We start from the raw sequence: 22,191 nt of genomic DNA on the forward strand, positions 1-22,191 counted from the left end.
GAAGACAAATACCTACTAAAATTCTGAAAAGAGCTCCCAGGAGATTGAAAGTACAATTTCTATTGAAAGTACAATTTCCAAAACCTATATAAGCAAGAAGACCCTGAATGGCTCTCCTGTCTTATACTGTTCTTTGTTCATTACACTTTAGTCACACAGATCATCTTCCTGTCCATCAAACTCCAAATACACTCCTGGTGTCAGTTCCGTGGCCTTGGGGTTTTGCATTTGCCAGAATCCTCCTAGTTGTAATGGTGCCCCCCCCCCAATTTTCACATGGTTGGCTCAATAGTCTAAGGGTAAATTTTAGAGATGTCTTCCCTGATTACCGGACCCAAGACAGCCCTGGCTAGTCTCCAATATCTTATTGGAATTTATTATTGGCATTGCATTTACTGTCATGAAATTTTTGTTTTGTTTTTTATTAATATTCAGCTTTTAAAAAAAATCATCTGATTAGAGTATAAGTTCCATATACAGAGTATGGTAGACTTCCTTTTTCTCTGCTGTACCTCTAACACTGAGAATTGTGCCTGCCATCTAGTAGACCCTCAGTGAAAACAAAAGAAAAAAAGAAAAAAAAGTTGAATGAATAAATGATTGAATACTGGTATAAATAAAATTCTTCAAAGGGATGTTCAGAAATGACAAAGAATAACTTCACCAGATTGACAATTTTGCCTAGGGCCAGAGCTGAACACAACATTAATAACATTCATTGATATTTTCTAGACTAATTTTGACATCTCTAATGAAAGAATTATTCCTTCATGCATGCAATTCTGGGAAATCGGTTATTATTCTAATCAATGTCTTGCTAATTTGAGCAGTGGTTATTTTAAATCACCATAAAGGTGTTTTTGACCATGTGTCACAGGCAAGATTTTCTATCTTTATATTTCTAATTATTATGAGAGGTGACTTTTTAATTTATGTATGGTTAATAATTATGCAGCTATTTGTTTATTATGTACTATGAGGAAGAACAATAACAGCTTTTATGCAAACAGATGCTCTGCGAAGTTTCGTTACCTTTATACCGTTCCTAAAAAATAACCAAATAATTACTCATCTTGTCTCATTTTCTTAGTGACAAATTTCATTAGTTTAAGACTTTCTTTATCATCTGTATTTGCTATCATATTACTTTTAAGAACATCAAACTCTTGCTAACCCACAAATTAGACACTCAGTGCCTGTATGTCAAACACAAGTTTTTATCCAGAGCTCAAAAACATCTTGTGCTACAAACAGAATGGCAATTATTCATGCAAAAAACGTATCGCTCCCTCAAGGCTTTTCAGAAATCTTGATTATTTAATCAGTGTTCTTGATTTGTAAGGCTAGGTAGTTGATGGCTCCCCAAATGTGTCACATTGGACATTATCCGGATGGAGTGCCAGTTTTCATTTGAGATTAAAGAGGTAAAACCCAACAAGAAAGGTTTTCTACCATCTTGGACTATAGTTCAACTTATATCAGCTGACAAATAAAACTTGGCAGTCTGCTTTGCCCATGATTTTAAAACAGACACTTCACTGAACTGTCAGTTACCAAATGAGGTGATTAACTCTGATGTTGATCAAAGTTTTATACCATGTTTTTATTACTGACAAGTTCTTTTTTCTTCTCTCTCTTTGGGGGTCTATTTCTTTCAATATAATTCTCACCTTCTGTCTAAGATTTCATTAGGGCATTTAGGTTTTGCTCTATATATTTACTGGTGCTATTTTCCAGGACTGCCTATTGTTTGCCTGCAAAATTAATGCACCATATATTTTATGTAGAAGGAACCTAAATCATGCATAGTCCTTTCATAGTTGCACATAAGATTACCATAGCAGCATTCATTTTTAACTCTTCATAAAGCTCTCTCTTTTTTAGTTCTTTTATTTCCTGTGAACAGCGTTTCGATTTTTTTTTTTAAATGGACTCAAGATTTATACCAACGGCATCTCCAAGACTGACAGCTATACTAAAACATAGGCAACAACTACAAGGAAAATCAGAAAGGGATTGGATGACGGCAAGACAAAAAAAAAAAAAAAAAAAAAAAAAAAGTTTATTAATATCAGAACTAAAGTTTCTTACTGACACCCCAAGAGGTTAAAAGCAAAGACAGAAGTCCAGTAACTGAGGAAACATTCACTTCAGATGTGCAAGCTGTGGAGGAGTCAAGATCTTAAGGGGTGAGGGACATTAAATGACCAATTGCCAGGTCAGATGGATAAGCTTGACCAAAAGATGCAAGTAGATTGTGCTGGAAGCATCCTCCTGCACATTTCCCCTTTCTTCAGTTTTAGTTCTATAAAACTTCTTTTAATTTCCTTAACAGACCTTGCTTGTCTTTGTTTTGAGACATTTCCTTTCCCTTCTCCTCTGTATTTCTCCAGCTATACAGCTGCTGCCTCTTTTACGGTTTTCATTTAGATATCACTTCCAGCGGGAAAACTCCGCTGACTGCACATGTGCATACTGAGGTCCCCTAGGACTCAGCTTATATTCCATCAGAGCACCTGGGTTGTAACAGGACCACTGGTTATCATCCTGGGTCACTCACCGAATACCAAATACTTTAAAGGTACGCATCATGTTAATTTTTATACATCCTTGTATCTCCAGTATCCAGTACAGCAACTTCCAACTGTTCAACAAATATTTGTTAAAGGAATAAACATCACTTATGGGTGTGGGTGGCTATGGGCACTTGAGTATAAGCAGGAAATTGATTGCTGCTTTTTGAAGAAGGAGCATGATAGCTGTAGAAAACTGTGTACCCGCAGGGGCTGGGCTAAAGGAACTGAGATTCTTGACAATGATGTAGAAGGAAGGTATAACTCTCTGGTACCCCATTCAGCAGTCCCTGGCATGCTGCTTTAGATATTAAGAAAGCAGCTAATAGTAATGATGCTTTCCAATCTCACTGTACTTCATACCCAAAGGACTTATTGTTTTGTAAACACAGATTAATTTTCTTTGCTCTAGTGGGGTGAGTAAGAGTTATTCTGCTCATATTATGGAGTATGGAGAGGAAAACCAAGGCAGAAGAGAGATTAAGCGGTTAACCCAAGGTCAGGCAGTGAGTCATCGAGGGCTGGCACATAGACATGGAGTTTCAAACCTGAAGTTCTGCACTTCGTCTATTAAGCACAGAACTGGAAGGCACATGCCTTCCTGCCCTAACCTCGGAAGGATGGATAGCTCCCTTTACCACGCCTCCCACTGTCACATGCACCACCACTGCCATGATCTTACTGTATGCCACGCATCATGTCTAGCACTGTCCATATATTAAGCCACTGAATCCTAAAACAAAATTAAGTAAGAACTTGAAATAAGTTTTCTTTGTATCACTTTAAACGTAAAGAAAATTGAGTTTGGGAAATATTTGTAAACTATTAAGTAAGTGACCTGGGTTTCAGACAGACCCTTGATCGTCAGAAGTGAAAGCTCACGCTGTTGCACACCATCCTATAACTCAAATGCTGTGGTGTGTACATGTTTGTACACAGTGGGCTGAGGATGTGGTATAGGTAGAAAGCATAATTCACAAAGGATGGTAGATTACTAGGATATAACCGATTCTCAATAAATGTTTATGGAATAAATAAATAAAAGAAGCTAAAAGTCCTCCTAAGATCTTAAGAAGCTGAATCTGGAGCCCAACATCTGAATGGCTCAGTGTCACAGAGAATAGGCTGATATCCAGTTTATTGCTATGACTCTTAAGTGTAGATGCTATTAGGGGTTTCTGGATGTTCTCCCATGATGGGGAAACAGAGGCATACCGAAGAGCCACCTCAACCACACACCCCCGGCATTTCCTCCATCCAGCAAGACATCGGAACCTACCTTTATCTTTTCTCATTTTAATGTTTATAAAAAATGTATACAAAGGTTAACATATCAAGAAATTCATTAAAGTTCTGCCTAAATTCAGACAAAATCTAGATACTACATAAATATCCAACATGTGAGTATTAATTCAATTTACCAATATCTTATGATATCTTACAACTTTGCAGTTATTAAACAGAATGATTTAGAAGTGATCTTTCAACACACCCAGCAGTATTACTACATGGTTAAATAACATTTAAAAAGCTAGTTACGGAAAAAGAGGCATGGACTTGTTTTATAAAATAATGTATATGGATAAACACACAAAATTCTAGAAGGATATGCCCAGAGAGTAACAGTGGTTATCTCCGAAAAGTGAGCTTATGGGCATCTTTCTTTTGTTTATATTTTCTGAATCTTCTGAAATGATCATGCATTGTTCTTGTAATGAGAACAACAAAAGTTATTTTTAATTTTGAAAAAAAAAAAAACAAAAACAAAAAAACAGATGCCTATTGGGAAAGAATGGGTTTTGAACCGCTGGAATTATAAACCAGGCACCAGCTGCCACCTGAAAATCTCAGCTTTAGAATAAGCCACAGACTCCTGAACATACCCAAGCATGTGTTCTCCCTCCCTCGCCAACACGCCGTTCTCTGATGTAAGAAGTCAAATGAGCCATTCTGTTCCCCTCCACCTTCTCTGACATAGCAAAGATAGAATGTGAACTATTTCCAAATCAAAATAGGCACGGTGCAACAAGAGGCACTTCCAAATGATGAAATTAGATTAGAAGTTAAGACAAAATACGTTTAACTGGCTTTTATAGAAATTTGGTGGAACACATTACTATACACAGTACATTTGGGCAGCCAAACAAACTTTGCCCAGAGAAAATCAATTTTGCTCCCCAGACAATGAGAAAAATTACTTTAGATTCGACATTAAATATTGTCGTATTTTTTAAGAAGGATTTCTATAACTCTGTGTAGAAATAGGAGTCAAAGGATGCTTTTGTTACCATGGTAACAGTCTCCCTCAGAAGAGCTGAGGATGAAGTAGCATACGTTCACCCAGCATATATTTGGCCAATCAATAAACAAAAGACTTAATTCAGCATGCAGCATACCAGAAAGTGGTCAAGGTATCCATGATTAGTAAAAGGGTAGGGGGTGTTCAAATATTCTGGATTCAATCACATGGTCTAATTTTCAGCTGAGCGCTAACGCTTTCTTCATTAGAAACCCATAATGAAGATAAACTAGTGCTAAAATGTCTATATATCCTTGAAACAGGGAAATCTTTATTACAGAATTTTAACATATTAGCATAACATACAAGGTGGCAAACTGTGACTAGGGTTATAGAAAAAATGTGTGCTAAAGTGAGAAATGCACACACCCCTGAAAACTGGGAATAACAGTAACAATGACAGCCAATATGGGCCGAACACCAGGTAAATGTTTTACACGGATTTTTCACTGGTTCTTTCAACCAACCTTAAAAGTTCCTACTATGAGTTTTTATTCTCATTTTACAAATGAGGTGAAAACTATTACTATTCCTGTTTTGCTAGGGAGGGAACTCACACGAATTTCACTAAGCAGTAGCCCAAGGCCTTCCATCGTGGGAGTGATGGAGTCTGGGGCTTCGAGCCCAAGTAGTGAGCTACTTGAGCTCTCTCCACACTACACTGTCCGGCCAACTATGCCACTGATCAAAAGCATGGCTTTGTGAATGCAGCTTTACTCCTCTGAATCCCAGAGTCAGGCTTTTGTAAGGTTACAATTAAATAAAGTGTGACCTAAGAGAACGCACACTATAGACCCTTGGTAAACGTTCCTTCCTTCCTCTTGAAAGCCTTCAGTTCCTGAGAATCAATATAGGTCACTGTGACTACTCAGAGCTCTTGACTTCTTCAGCATGAGAAGGAGTTGAAAATTATTCGAATACTAAAATCACATTTTACTTCTTGGGTGCAACTTCCTCCTCCTTGAACATCTGAACAGAATCATCAACGAGACAGCACGTGCACATCTGCACACAGGCGAACACACCCATAAGCTTTGTCCTAGTATTTTCTTACCATCATCACATGAAATAGCCACAAGAAATATGGCAGCAGGACCGTTTGCAGAAGAAAATACAGCAATCAAAACACTCATCGGAAAACTCGGTCTGTGACTTTGGAAGCTTCTGGAACATCACCTTTCTAGGCCTCGAATTCCTCTGCTATGGCAGGAGGAGCTGAAGGTTATTCCTTCTAGAGAAGCCTCCACGGTATGACTGTTTCTGTGAACTGAGTGCCCACTGCTTATCCCAACACTCTCTACTCATGTTACCCTTTTTTTCCCCTCCCCATACCCCGCTACTGCGCTAGAGTCATTTTTAACCCCGTGCATGCTGCCTACCTGCCAGGGAGTTTTCTTGTCCCATCACAGGCTCCTCTTCATAACAGGCTTCTAAAAATCAGCCCTATGGTCAAAACTCGACGGTCTCTTTTTTCAATGTTTTGATTGAAGTGTTTGTCCTAAATCCTGTAATTACACAAATTATTACCTTGGGATAAAAACCTTAAAATTGGGGAAGGTGACTGCAAATCTTTGTTTAAGTGATTCGAATGTCCCCCAATATTCAAAATATTGACTAAGGTATAGATGAAAAGCCAAAAAAAAAAAAAAAAAAAAAAAGGAGGCTCTATAGGGAATTAATTTTTGGGAAACAGATTTATGGAATCGTTTCACACTTCCAGACTTGAAGCGGAATGTTTCTGTCACCTTTAGCTCGGTTCGTTTTAAATTACTTCATGAGGTATTCTCATTAATAACACCTACTCAGAAGAGAGTGTTTAGCATCTGCTTTTCACTTGATGCATTCCTCTAGGTAATGTCACAAACAGCCCCTGCATTTCATACCTACCTGAGCATAACATGAATCTTCTATTTAAGGTATCTATAGGAAACGTTTTCCTGCAAACTGGACACGTGAGCACGTGAAGGTTATCTTTCTTGAGTCACGTGGAGATAGGAGCTTTATGCCGTCAAAAGCACAACTGTTAAGAGTCGATTGTGAGGCTCCTTAAGAGGGAGGCTCATTGTTGTCTCAAACACCAGCTGCAGTTTGAGTTCACCTGGAATGGTATTTCAGAAAAATCCTTTTTAGTACTGGTGAAAGGAGGCTGGTATTCTGCAAAATAATTCCAACTTGGAATTGAGAATCAAGACATTCCTCTCATCATCCTTCTAAAGCAGAATTTACCAACTGCTGGCTCAGAGGTTATCCCCACGAGGGATTATACAGGCTGCAGTGGGGGCTGAAGAGTGTTTTACATTTGAATTAATTACCAATGTTTAAAAATCATTAGATTTCACTGCTTCTTTTGAAAAAGCTGGCAGCTCCAGACCCTCATTCCCACATGGCGACCATCTGCTGGAGCTGGGTAGGGGCTGCGTGTATTTACAGGGGCCTGTGCCATCCCGTGCCCACTGCCCCCAGCATTCCTGTGCATTGACTCTTTAGTGAGGCTCGATGTCATCAATCCTATAGCGTCTTACGCCTGGGCCATTTCACCTACTGACTTCATCTGGACTGATAAATACTTAGCAGCAGGGACGGCTTGGGCCCCACCCAACTGGAATTGATTTAGGCCCTGGTTTCATAGTGAAGACAGTGCCCCGGGTTCCCCCGGTATGCTAAGAGTGGTAAGAGGGGTCCTAGGAAATGACCCGGGGCAGCTGGGGCAGCGTGGGGCCCCTTGGGGACGTTGAGATGGCAGCTGTTTTTCAACTGATGTAGAAGTGACCACACCTTGTGCTGAATATCAGCCTTGCCTTAAGCATTTAAGCTTGTGACCCCAGCTCCACAGTTAAGTTCATTTTCCTGAGCGATGGATATAAACAGACCACACTAGAAGGTGTCACTCCTAAGAGGAATACTGTGCCAATCCCTTCTGTGTTCCATTTTCCCTGGTATTACAACTTCACCTTGGATTTTTTTTTTTTAAAGCAATTTCCTAGAGAAAATGCTAAATGGCATATGAATGATGTCAAATAAAATTGGTCCTACGAGCAGAGAAAAAGCATGCTTGCTGACAGAGAATAAGAAGTAATATAGACTTTATATTCCCATCTTCCATTTGAGTGTCTCGGAGTGTTTCATCCATGAGTTGCCCCGTTTGACTATGTTTTACTTTATAAGATTAAGTAAGTCTCTATAAGTTATGACAGCACCTCTTGGGGACTCCTTAGGGTACTTCATACATGATCTATACTAGAATTTCTTGACCTGAGCACTGTTGACATCTTAGAGCAGAATATTTTTTGGTGGAGAGAGATGGTCCTATGCACTGCAAAATTTTTGTAACATCCCTGGCCCTTATCTACTAGATAACATCAACAATCACCAGTCATGACGGCCACAAGTTGCCAGATGTCACCAGGAGGGCATATTATTCACAGTTGAGAGCCACTGGTCTGTATGCTCAAAAGGATCACGTGGCAGATAATTGGTTGTTTATAACCCAAAGTGTAATATCATGATAAAAACAGAATGATTTATTTCTATATTACTACAAATAGAGACTTTGGGTAAGAATGAGCACATATAACTTTGTTTTTTGTTCCCCAATCTCATTAAAATCCTAACTAACTTTTATATTTTCTGGAACACCAGCGATGATTTCAAGTTCTTTCTTCTCGAATACTTAGTATGACTGATTTTTAAAACGCGTGTACTTAATTATTGATTTTCTTCCAAACATCAGACTATAAAGAAGAATCTGACTTAGGGAAGTTAAATGAGTTCTCCTTAGCCAAAGATTGTTCACGAGCAGGATCCTTACACTCGTCTCTGATGTCTTCAGCATGAAGAATCTGTGCATTATTTGTACAGGCAGTATAGTAAATAGTTTTTCTCACTCCCTATTCAGAGTATTTTCCACAACATGATAATGAACTACCACACAAGTAACTGACAGGGAATATTACTAAATCCTGAAATTGACTCTGAAACCAGTAAAAATGATTAAATTAAGTGCAAGGTTGTTTTAATATTTAATGATGTCAGCTTTAAGCTGGTTAGAGCTTCTGGGGCTGTATCCTTGATGTGTTGCCTTCCATCATCTACCTTTAATAAGCCCTGCAAAGTCTGCCTCAGAAATGGTTTTGAAATCCTCCCTCCCTCACATCTACCCCTCCATGCTTGCATGGACTCTCATTATCTTCGCCCTCAACTATTACGACAACCTGCAATTACAGTCTTACTTTCTCAAATCATCTTCCATTTGACATCGCAATTATTAAAATCGCCAAGTCTGATTTTACATCTCTACCTAAAACCCTTCCATCGCTTCCCATTGCTTACAAAATAAAGCAATTCTATATGAGACATACACATATGTATCTTTCCGCCCTCAGATTATGCCACTTCTCACTATGTGCTAAATCTTAAGCTCACGGGCTACTCATAAAAGAATCCACTATGTGCTCCCCCATTTCTGTATCCCCTTGGTTTGTGACATTCATTCCTGGAAAAGTTCCCCTTTTAAGCTCACATGGAATGCCACCTTTCCAGTGTTTTCTACTACACTCTGGAAGACTTAACCTCCCTTGCTATTCCAAACTTACAGAAGCATTTTCTAAAGTGGTCTTAAACTCATTTGAACATGTCTCATCCATGAGACTGTGACATCCTATAAGGTGAGAAACTGTGTTTGATTGTTTTTTAATATGCACATATTTCACCTGCTAGAGTCCATTATATAGATAGTTTAGTTTTTTAAAATATTTGATTTACTTTTAAAAGAATCTATCACCTGGAAAGTACTCAGTAGATATTCCCAAATAACTGCCTTATTTGAAAACTTATAATGTATTTTAATAATTTCTTCAACAAATATATATTAAATATTTTCTACATTCTAGCTCCTATTCTAGATAATTTAAATCAATAATGTGCATTCATTCATATAAAAATATAAAAAAAAAACCTATAAGGTTCCTTAGTGTTTATAAAAGAGAGAGCTTTCTTAGAGACGGAATCGAAGCACTTGCTTTTTAGTTTTATAATACATACGGATTCAAGATAGAGTCTATTATATAAAATATATAACACTATTAGCACAATAACTAGCACTTAGTAGAAACTAAATATAATGTGGTTAACATTATCGTCACTATTATTATTCTCTACTAGAGGAATTATCTGAAACTGAAAACAATACAGATATCATGAGATGACAAAGAAGTTGCAAAGATCGAAATCTATAATCTCTAAACAAAATATTTTTCTATCTTTCGGTTTATTTGTTCACTCAATGCATATTCATTGAGTCCCGTCAAACCAGAAAAAATGGCATCAGCTAAAGTAGAATATGCTGTGTAAGAAGGGGCTATCACTATCCCTGAAATTTAAAGATTTCCTTGGAAAACATAAAAGTTAAGAAAGAAAGAAAATAATGAAATAACAATTCATTTTAAATGGCATGTTTCTATAGGGTATAGATAGTACATTTCTGTTGAATGGACTATCTGTCTCACTAGGCTGTCAGTATCATTAACCGTATAGCTTAGAATCTTATAAGCCCAGAGTATACACTATCGCTTACAGTGGGGTAATTACTTGGACATTCTCTTTCCTGCACTTGAGTCTTTTCACTTTTTTCCACATCATGGTAAATGGATTTGCTTAATGGTGACTAGTCCCTTCATATCATATTAATTCAGAACAAAATTTTTGCCTCTAGATAATCTAAGCTTTGTTATTTATTTTTGAATAGCTACTTTAAGTTTTAAAATCAGTGAATACTTTTCCAATGGGAAAATTTTTAAGTAATTTAATCTGACTTGACAAATATATGAAATATGCTTGTATTTGTTCTTATATCTGTTAATATTTGAATAGTATTGACTAATACAGCAGCCCCCAGCTACATGTGGCTTTTGAACTAATCGGAATTGAAGTGTGCTCTGAGATCTCAAAGACTTAGTGCAAAAAAATAACATAAAGTAGGTCATATATCACATAGATGATGTAACCATGTGTGTTTACATTTGTATAATACATACATATATGTGTGGACATATATATGTGTATAAACATACACACATATGGTCACATTTTAAAATTATAATAGTTCATATATATGGGGTTAAATATTAAAATTAATTGAAATTTTTATTTTTTAATGTGGCTACTAGAGAATTTTAAATTGCATATACAGATCACCTCATATGTCTCTTGGACAGAGCTGGTTTATACACTTCATTCTTAGAATGATCCGTACATTTTTTTTCCCTTTTACTGTGTTAAATATCAGTGGGAAAGAATTTCAGCATCAATTGCTCCACTAACCAAATTTTACACATAAGCAAATAGGTTCAGAGAAACCCTTGCTGAGTGTCATAAGGCTAAATAGAGGTATAGCAAAACTGGTACATGTATCTCTAGACTTCTAATCCTGAAGTAAGTTACTGGCAAAGTAGCAGATAACAATGAATAGCTGTTGGAAGAACAAATAAATAACTACTGTTTCAATTCTACATTGCATTCATCTATGAGATTCTGACATAAATGTTATTTGTGTGCAATGGGGCAAAAGGCAAGACGATTGTGTTCAATAATAATAGTGATAAAACTGGCTTCATAAAAGAACCCGATAAATTTCAATGTGGGGATATTTAAATAGTAAAAGATGACAGATGAAATACACCTGTTAAAAGAGCTTTGACCACCCCTGTACTTCGGTGACTTTGTTTACTAAGTAGGAAGAATGAGACTGTGTCAATGAATGAAAAATAAAACCTACAGTTCTTGGGAAGGAGGCATCCGTCTTTTTCTGTTTGTAAATGCTGACGAGCAGAGTTTAAGGAGGGCTAATGTCACCCATTCATCTTAATTAAAGAGTTAATTGCTCGCGTATCCTGGTTTAGTTAGCTGAGCCCAGTAGCGTGGGAAGCCCTTCCCTCTATGTATTTTATTGACCAATGTAATGACATCATCAGTAAGTCTCGGGATTTATTCATGCTTCAGCCTATCCTCATAATGTTAATAGCCTTGTACATGATAAAACTTTCAAGAGGAAAGGAGTCCTTGTGCCTTGCACAGAATACAAAAAGGAAGGTGCCTGCTGGATGTCTCGCTTCAGCTGTCATTGAAGTATTTCTTCAAAGTCTAGAGTCATGAAAACAGTAAAGAGTCATTTTAAATGCTAGTTTTCAGAAAATGTGAAATCATGTAGCAGGTTTTTTTTTAAACTGCACATTAAATACTTGAAAGTTAGCAGTTTTTATTTAATATTACCAAATAGAGAGAGTAAGATTCTGCTGTTAGCATGTTTAAGACAATTGCTTTAGAGTTCGAGTTGAAGAACATTTTTACAACACATATTCACATGCACTCAGAAAGGAATCAAAACCAAATAGTCACCTATGAACTGAAGGAATCCCTAAAAAAACAAGGTTTTCAACCTTTAAAATTCGATTTTCCTCAAAATTCTCTACCATTTTTCCAGAAATAACATGTTTAGATGAACTAAAAGGCTACAGTGAATACATGACTAATTTTAGACTTATACTCTTTGGTAATATATTTTTAAAAATGGGGAAAAATGCAAAACTCAAAGAACAGCAGGGGAAAAGTACTATCTTGAGGGCACACAGAAGCGAAAACACGGAAATGATGTTGAGAGTTAATGGGCCTTTTTGTGTCTCTTCTCACATGGAGTTATAAGCAGTCCTAGTTAAAGTTAATTAAAGTTAGTGCCTGGCTTCTGCAAATACAACTGTTTCAAGAATCATCTACCATTTTTGAGCTGCTGATTATATATTAATGCCATGTTATGGCCAAGATGAGTAAACTGCAGTAATATTAAGAAAATTATATAAAAAGATTAACAGGTTGAAGATTATATATATATATATATATGTATATATACACATATTTATTTATTATATAGTTATACATAATTATATGTAATAATTATTTTGTATATACAGTGTAGTGCTCTCTTGTAGGCTGAAGCATTCCAGTAACCTTAGGTTAATTATTTAACTCATCTGCTCCTCAGTCTGCACATCTGTAAAATGGTCACGATTATAAAAGTCCTCCCATGAAGTTAGAGGGAGGGTGAAATGAGTTAATGCATATGACACTTAGAACACTGCCTGGCATGTGGTAAGCATCATGCAGCTGTGAACCATAATGATTATTTTTATGAATAAGTTTGTCTTTTTAAGATAATGATTCACTAGAGCCTCTTTAACATAGAGTTTGAGCTTTAGTCTTAGAAATTTTACTTTTACATTTTTTCTTAAAGTTTTTTTTTTTATACAGAAGAAAGTGATTTTGTTGTGATTAGATAGAGCAGCATATATGTACACAGAGGCAGCATCGTTGTAGTTAAGATTCAAGACTCTGAAGTGAACAAATGTGGGCTTATATCCACTTCCTATATCTTTGTAGCTTTGTGACCTTGGCCTATTGGTCTAAGCTTTCTAAGCATTGGGTTTTTTTTTAACCTATCAAATGAGGATAAAATATCTCTTGTAGTAGTTGTGAAGATTACAGAATACAAGTTGTAAAATCTTAAAATAGTAGGTGATATATAATAATGACAGCATTTCTTTTTTTTCTTTTAGTTATGAGAAGGATCACGATGCATGAGAAAGAAAAAAATCAAGAAAAGCATATCATTGAATATTAATGGTTGTTCTCTCCATGAGGTAATGAATCATTTCTTCTTCTTTCTTGGTTTTCTGCATTGCTCATTTTCCCTCAGTGAGCATGGTGGAGATCAGTGAGGAATGCATGCTAGAAATCAAGTGTTACAGTTTAGAAAAAAGAACACCCCTTTTCCAGCTACGAGCGATTAACCAGACATCACTAGACAGGAATTCACTATGTGAAAATGGAGGGACGTTACTGCAGTTAAAGGAATTGGACCAAGTTTCTAGAGTAGAAGCACAGTCTGCAACAGGGAGAAATGGGAAAGCCTGATGGGATGCTCTTCTGGGTCTGTGGAAAGATAAAAGACGAGGTTGAAGAATTGGGTAAGAGATAGAAGAACTTAAAATTTACTCTGTAGTTAGTACATGGCTACCTAAGTAGGGGAGAGATGAGCCTGTGGGGTCTCGGATGAAACAGTGCTTAGTTTTTAAAAGTAGTATGTGAGGCAAAAATCAGATATAAGCAAAATTAGCCATGAAAATCATTTGAATCTCTCATAAGCCGCTGAATGGTATGAAGGAGATGTATCTCGCAATGGTATGTATACAACCCTAACAGATAAACTCTTTAACAGACAAAACTTTTAGAAGTACAGAGCTACACCAAGGAAAAAACAAAAGAACATCCCTGTGTAAGAGTTTGTGGGCTTCCAAAACATTTCATCTTTAAGAGAACTGTTTAAGAAATCCTTAGAGATTAATAAAGGTGTGTGTGTGGGGGGGGGGGTTGCTGTGATGTTTCTGCATAACTAACTGCTTGCTTTATGCCCTTCTATGCTACTATCAAACGACTCTAATTTTCATACATGTTAATAGATCTGTTTGTGATTTTAAGCATTAGACCAAATACTTTTCCTGAAAGAGCTTACCACAGTTTCACTGGTACTAAAGCAAGTTGAATAGCCAATGCACATGGAAGATTGTCAGTTAAGGGTCTAAAGTACAAATCGAGAGGATTCGACTACAGTGTTGGAGAGACTGATTGAACAATAGAATCCATGATGGTTTAAAGGGATTAAGAAGATAATAGAGTCACTGGTGCATATTAGAAAATATAGATAGGAGAGTGCTTTCGTGGGTGAGTGGCCAGAAAGGATGGAGAGTTTTTCACCTGTTGAAATTGAGGTGAGAGGATGTACCAAATGTCAGTCATCCAGGAGAACAACAGCTCTCAAGAGGGAGGTCAGGCCAGATGATTAAGATTTTGGATGTAAATGGAGTTGACTGGGAAGACAAACACTTTCATAGTCAGAAATGAATCTTCTTTTCATAAATCCTTGACTTATGAGAATGGGACTCTTATTTGTGTCATACTTTTAACTAGCTTATTTTAACAGAAATGATTGGCAATGTCATCTGCAGAGAGTCCCATAAGGACTGAGGAGTTGTGTCTTATCTTCGCCATTAAAAACTCCATGAGGTTATGTGATTTGATTTGTTAGATTTTTTTTATTCAGACTTCTCTTATGATTTTTCTTACTTTGTGACATATAATTCAGAAATATTTAACCATTATTTAAGTTTTTTTTTTCCTAAGGCAAAATCTACTTGACACTTAAAGCTATCAAATCTTCTCTAGGCTATTTTTCCTATCAGGATGAGTATATATTCAAATTATAAAATAATGAATACTTAACAGGAAGAAGAGAAATATCCTCAAACTGAAGAGATGGGAGAAAAGTTATGGCTACTTCTGGAAATAACTGTAAATTAAAAGACATATTATATAAAATAATAATAGCATTGACTACAAATTATTGAGTATATCCAATATGTTAGTTCCTGAATTAAAACAGTTATAGGTAGCATCAGATTTAATCTTCCAACTATCCATAGAGAGGATACAATTATCTCAATTTGAAGAAAAAAGAAAAACTTGATGCAGAAAAAAATTAATTAATTTGCCCGCAGGCCACACCCTAGCAGGAGGTGAAACCAGGATTCAAACCCAAACCTGTTTTAACTTCAAAGCTCAGCTCTGTCCACCACACCCAACCGGTGCCCCTATCATATCAATGCTGTTCAGTGCAGGTAAAAGTGAACCGTAAAGCACCTATTATATAGCTGTTGTGCTTTTTATTTTTAAAATAGTAATCAAAACTTAAAGTAACTCAGTAGGTTGTGGGTTGGCAAGAACACTTGAATAACTGTAAGTTTTATAAAACTGAATTTTATCTTGAGATATAGCTTCTTTTAGATTGAAGTGCTTTTCAAATAAAAATAACTCTGGACAAGCCAAGTATAAGACTAGAACCTCTTCCAATACTATCCACTAACTAATAAACATGTGCAGGGAGTAGAACAGAGTGGCATGGGATTTATAATTCTTTGAATGTACCTGACAACAAAAATTCCTGATATCATGATATTAAAAAAAAAAAAAAAATTGAAGACTACAACCTCCCAAGAAACTGATGTGGGAAAACCGGACAAACGAAAAGATAGGTGGAGAACAGGCTCTAAAGAACTTTAACAACACAGAACCACAGTGACAAGATGGAAACAAAAAATGACTGAGAGAAAACGTCCAAGTAGCGTCACAGCCCCCAAAATCAAGATGCTAATCTCATGATAAGCATAAAAAGTTGAAGGAGAAAGAGCACACAAAATCTCATTCCACTGAACCAAGATGACTCATTCAGGAGAAATAAAAATTTTTAAGATTCAAAAGAATAGAGGCTAAAGAAATAAAGTGAAAGACAATCCGATATAAAAAATAAATGACAAAGCTGGCAGAGAAATAAGAGAGATTGATTCTCCACATCAGCATGATGGACGCTGGGGACGGACAGACAGTCCCTTACTGCCAAAAAAGAGTGGTTTGGAGGGGGGAAGCTAATAAAAAACTTTTCATAAAAATTGAGTGAAAATTATTAGAATCCAGAACCATTATGTGATACTAAAGGAAAATGCTATCACAATTAGAATTTAAGTTGAGCAGAAATGCATAAAGAGGCGCCATTAGATTGTCCTAAAAAAAAAAACTTCACAATCAATGAATACAGGTGTTTAGTACATTCATGTACATTGGTGACTGAAGGCAGTCTATAACTGGTTAAAAAAAAAAAAAAACTTTTGCATTATGGTAGAGATAGTCTCATTCAGATTGTCGTTAGTTTTGCTAAACTTAGTTCAGAGTGGTAGCGACAAACCTCAGACTCACACTTAGCAAACCGGGAGCTGAATCTCAAATCTGCTTTTAGAGGTTGCCAAGCTGGGCTGGGCTATTTAGCTCCACTTTTCTTTTCTATTAAACAGGAATAAGGCGTGAGCCCTGCCTGCCTCACAGCATTCTGATAAGAAGTCAAAGCTTTTCCTACTTGTTGCTTTGGAAAGGTGATCTGGTAAAATGCACCAAGTATGGGTTTTAGAACAAGACAAACCTGTATTGGAATCCAGATTCTGGTGTTCACCATCTGTGGGACCTGGGATAATTCATGAACACCTCTGACCCTAGGTTTCTTCCTCTATAAAGCAGGAATAATATGCACATTTCACAAAAGTGTGAGAATAAAATGTGCTTATGTTCTTCACATTGCAGGGATTCATTACAAATGTGTCCCTTTTCCTGAATATCGAATGTCATTATTACCATCACCATTCCTACTCTGTTCCTAAATCTGACATATTGATAACTTTTTTTTTTTTTAATTGGCTATGTGATTGTTGGCCTTATTTCTGCTTAGGTAGCACTAAAGCCTGGTTTAGAAGTAAATATATTTGCAAGTTACTTAATCATTCTGATTTTACTCTCTTCATCGGGAAACTGGAGATAATCTATCCCTAAGGATGAAAGACAAATGAGGTCAGGGGTATAATATACCTGCCAAAGGAACTGGTACCTTGAAGATATGCAGAGTATGTTCAGTTACCTTAACACTCTCTAAAATGCTTTGATGTTACATCTTCTTCTAATTCCTTATTTGCAAATTTCAACCTCTCAGTGTTTCTGTTAGATATTGAAGACACTATTGGCTACCCCAAATAAACAATCACATTTTACAGAATCTGTTAAAGAATGATTGCTTGTATATTTGTCCTAATCATCTGACTACTGAAAAGTAACCAGAACTAATGTAAAATGGTCAAGGAGTTAAGAACTGGTTGTCTCAATAGATGTCATTAAAAAGATATCAGCGGGACTCTCACCACTCCAAAACTCTTGATTGTAGTGGGCTCCAAAAAGCCCCTTCTAGCGAACTCTTAGTGGAGATGAGTGGCCATCTAACTTCCACAACTGTTATCAGCTTCGCACTCAATTGATATCTAAGTCCAAGAAGACTAGCTGAGGTGTCACTGCTGATACTGGCACTATTAACTTGGATTTTTTTTTTTTTCCCTGTGCCCTACATATGTCCTCATAAACAACTGGAGCCAAACCACTGGTGCGACCTGATGCAATGACCACACACACACACGCTGACACAAACACATTGACAAATTGAGCAAATAGAACACACAAATACTACATCTATTTATCATCTATCATAACTGGATATTTTATATAGTTATATAAATATGTCTTGATCAGGTTATTTTATGAGATATATATGTAAATATAAGTGCTCTCTTTATATTATTTACATAGCATATACTGGCTGTTTATGATTGTTTAAAAGGATATACACCTTTAGTCATTCCATGAACATGTGCTTAGAAATTTTTATGATAAAAGGCTTAAAAATGCATCATCATACTATTCCCTATGAAAAGTTTTCTGGGAAGCAAAAATGACAAAGGCATAAGCTAGAGCACCTGCCCGATGTTTCCTTACTAACCATCTTCTTCTCCATCAACATGGGCCTTTACTCTTAAGAAGGCAACATGGGGCTCTCACTGTTTCTTGAAAAGTGTTAAATAAAAATAGAAACATATCTGTCTTCAAGTAGGTTAATCAACTAGGACATCACAGACTAAAATTCACACCAGGTATAATTAAAAACCATAAGAATATGCATGCTTATGAAGAATGAGAAGTGGATAAACAGGCAAGACTTAGTGAGGCATATTCTCAACATACTGATGTAATTTAATTAAGAAAAAAAATATTTACATATATATGTTTATATGTCCTATGGACTAAAGCATTACATTAAGACCCCCAAATTTTACAGTTCCACAGCCCAATATAGTATTATAATTTTAGAATTAAATATAAGATCCTATGAATTTGAAGAAAGAAAAAAACAGAACCTTAGACCCTCCTTGAGCAGAAACAAATGGTATTCACTTAAAGGGCAGGAAAAATTTAGGCTTTCTCTTCATATGTTGGACATGTCCCAGAAATAGTAGATGAAATCCTACAAAATAATTGTCATTCGAGGCATCCTATAACTTCTAAAAGTATAGACTGCTTTGTTAATGCTTCCTTTTTATATCAGTGAGGCTAGTTTCCAGGAATTTTTCTTCTTTCATAATAGCTAAACTGACATTAAGGGTCATAGCCTTTTGCAAAAGTATTAATGTAGAAAAGAAAATCATTAAGGTGAGGAAACTAACAAAACAGAATCATATACTTGGGGACAAGAATAATTTATTTGTGGAGGTGGGACAATGAGTTATTTGATCTTTCTTCACAAATGAGATAACTGTCATAGCCCATCATATCCCACTACCATGAATTATATATAACAACATTTGGTGAAATATGAAATTCTAAAAATACACTGAAAGACTAGAGTAATCTTAATGGTTTATTATGATAGGTGTTCCTGGCTTTGAAATATCTTCTTTCATAGAAGACAAATGGGGGCGACATTACTTTAGAAAGTCCACATCTTTTAAAAAGATGGATTAAAAGCTCTTTGAGACAGCTGTGCTGTTTTATTAGAAGAACAACATTTTCTTCCTAAATAGTCCTTGAGGGCAACTGCATGGAATAATCAGAGGATGCACTGGGCTCCATTCAAAACTGAAGCTCAAGGAAATGTTGCATGGAAGGATAATCACTTCTGCTGTGACTGTAAACATGTGAATGGCAATAAAGGAAATCAGACTTAAATTAAAGTAACAATGCTATATTTTCACATCCAGAAGATACAGCTATTTTGTAGCACTGCTTTCATTGTAGTTAACATCTGGGGTTTGGAGTCAGACCATGCTTGACTTGGACACCTTCTCTGTTCTCTAATAGCACATGACCTTGGTCAGGTTCATCAAACTCTTGTAGCATCTACCTCTTCTCCTGTGAAATAGGGGCAGCAATTTGTACTTCTCTTGGTGGTTGTGAGAATAAATAAGATAATGCTGGTATTGGGCTTAGCACAGTGACTGGGCCTTAAAGAAGTGAATAGATCTACTATTTCAAAAACTACAATGGCTCGTAGGTAAGCCCATGAGCTCTGATGTTAGATGCTGAAGATCTATTCTATTGCTTCCTATGTAACTGTGATCAACTCCATGTCTTTAAACATCAGTTGACTCATGTAAAATGTAGAGATGCTGTAAGTACCCGACTCAAGATTTGTGAAGGTTATTCACAAATGTAAAGAGCTTATTACAAGGGTTGTGACGGACATAAATGAAACCTTAATTAACAATGTGATTAGTATACACATAATACAATATTCACAACTTCTAAGCTCCCCCCGCCTCCATTTTTAGGGTCTTCTGGGTTTTTTTTTTTTCTTTGTCTATTTTCATATCTCTGACATGCCTCAGGGGGAAAATCCTAAATATATAACAGATACGCAAGGGCATTGTAGAACATGGGCACTGCACCTGTCATCATGTCATTCATAATCACCTTTCTCTGCTCAAGTGTGCACACCTGGGGAAGGTTCAAAACTCAGTCTCCTACATTATCTCCCATTACAGTTGGGTGGGGGAACATCTGGCCAACTAATTTTCAGTAGTCTAAGAGGTTGGATCAGCAATTATAGCATTCAAGGGTTCTTATTTTTATTACCTTCCTTTCGTCAGTATACACCAGATCCGGGTAGCTGCTTGCTCTGAACACTTGCATTGCTAACATTCTCGAGAAGGATACAAAGAGAGGACCACAAATCATACAAGTCAGAACTGTAATTGGATATGATGTTCTCTTCAGATTTCTCTTACAAATACACAGGGTCCTTATACATAAGCCAAGTTAGCCAAGTTATGAATCTAAATACTCTGCCAAAAAGAGTAATGCATTTCCATTTGAACTAACCATGAGGTCAGGCAACAGTTCTCAAAACATCCTCACTCATTCTGTTTCCTAATAAAGAAAAAGAAATATAGTCTTCAGGATATATGAACGTAAGATGAAAGGATATAAGAGTCTGCACCATTTATCCTGAAGAGGGTAGTTCATTCTTAAATGAACTATCCCTTCCTATTATAAATAATTATTTTCTACTGTAATAATACTCACTAAAAGTCTCACTTTGGGCCCATCATTAAAGCAGAAATGTAGGGAAAGGAGATGTTTATGTAGCCAGCTTCTCATCTAGGACTCTGTGTTCTATGTAACTACCATTTGTCCAATAAATAAATATCTTTGACAGTTCTGTGGTGAACTCAGCAGGGTCTGGGCTATTATTTAAGGCTTTTTAAAGCATAAATATCAAATAATCTGAAAAGGCATCTTAAAGGGTAAAAGTGCAACCATTTTTTTTTATAGTTGCTAGCTGTGGGGAATCAAAGGAGAATTCCACTCTGGCTAACATAGAATATAAACTTTATTGATGTCTGATGCAGCAGAGAGTTTCAATATGCCTGTTCAACACCTATCATCAACTCGAAGCAGGTATGAAGTACTGGTACTGAAATACTGGGAAAAAATATGGTAATTAAGTTTTCGTAGCAACATATGTCTACATATGCATGTTTAGGTTGTATGCCATATTTGTGTGTGTTTACATGTACATAAAAGTTTTAGAGTAGGTCAAAAGTTGTATCAGCATCTAGAATTTTTTACCTGATGAACCTATGTCTCTCCCTCGCCACAGATGCTATTGGTAGAACGGAAGTATCTCGCCTCCCCTGTTAATGGGTGGGCACATGAATCAAGAGCATCACTGATCGGATCCTGTTTCCTGAGTCATTCTTCTGACAGATTCTTAAAGAGACTCTCACTGGATTCTTCTACTTAGCCTTCAGACCCGCTATCCTCCCCCTCCTTTGGCGAGCCCCGATTGTTCAGCCATTCATTTGACTCTGTGAGAAAGCCAATGTACTTTCAATTCATTCTTCTGTTTTTCTACTTACATTACACACTACTGGTCTGTCTTCCATGCAACCGTGGTTTCTGATTCATGATGTATACACCTTCCCATGCTTTGTGAACCTCCCACTTTGCAAAATTAGACACAGAATATGTGTCCTCTCCTGTCCCGGAAAAAAAAAAAAAAAAAGCAAACGACTTCTTATTTAACTTTTCAAACACGCTCACATTCAATTACATTAATAAGATACTCTTTTCAGTCTAATGAAAGTGATTTAAATGTGTGTTTTTGCTTTTGTTTTGCTTTCCTGTATACACCAAAAAAACTTTTAAAACTTAACTTCATTGATTTTGAAATATTACTCTTTAATCAGCACTTGGGCAGAACCTTACTATATGCAAATGGGTTAGTATCTGTATTTGGACATATGTAGCAATATTTTTCTCAGTTTTAAATTATCCATATAGCATGTTAAATTA

General features: G+C 36.4%; 1 protein-coding gene across 1 annotated transcript in view; it reads right to left on the bottom strand.

The window, feature by feature from the left end:
* Window positions 1-22,191, bottom strand: part of TENM2 (teneurin transmembrane protein 2) — a 2,693,686-nt gene that overhangs the window by 1,150,248 nt on the left and 1,521,247 nt on the right. The window contains exons 11-13 of the mRNA XM_036224946.1: window positions 21,756-21,875; window positions 6,760-6,970; window positions 6,252-6,377 (exon numbers count right to left, since the gene is read on the bottom strand). The gene's annotated coding sequence lies outside the window, so the exon portion shown is untranslated. The remainder of the gene's footprint in view (window positions 1-6,251; window positions 6,378-6,759; window positions 6,971-21,755; window positions 21,876-22,191) is intronic.

The sequence above is a fragment of the Rousettus aegyptiacus genome, unplaced genomic scaffold (genome assembly GCF_014176215.1).
Source record: "Rousettus aegyptiacus isolate mRouAeg1 unplaced genomic scaffold, mRouAeg1.p scaffold_m13_p_7, whole genome shotgun sequence".
Taxonomy (NCBI): domain Eukaryota; kingdom Metazoa; phylum Chordata; class Mammalia; order Chiroptera; family Pteropodidae; genus Rousettus; species Rousettus aegyptiacus.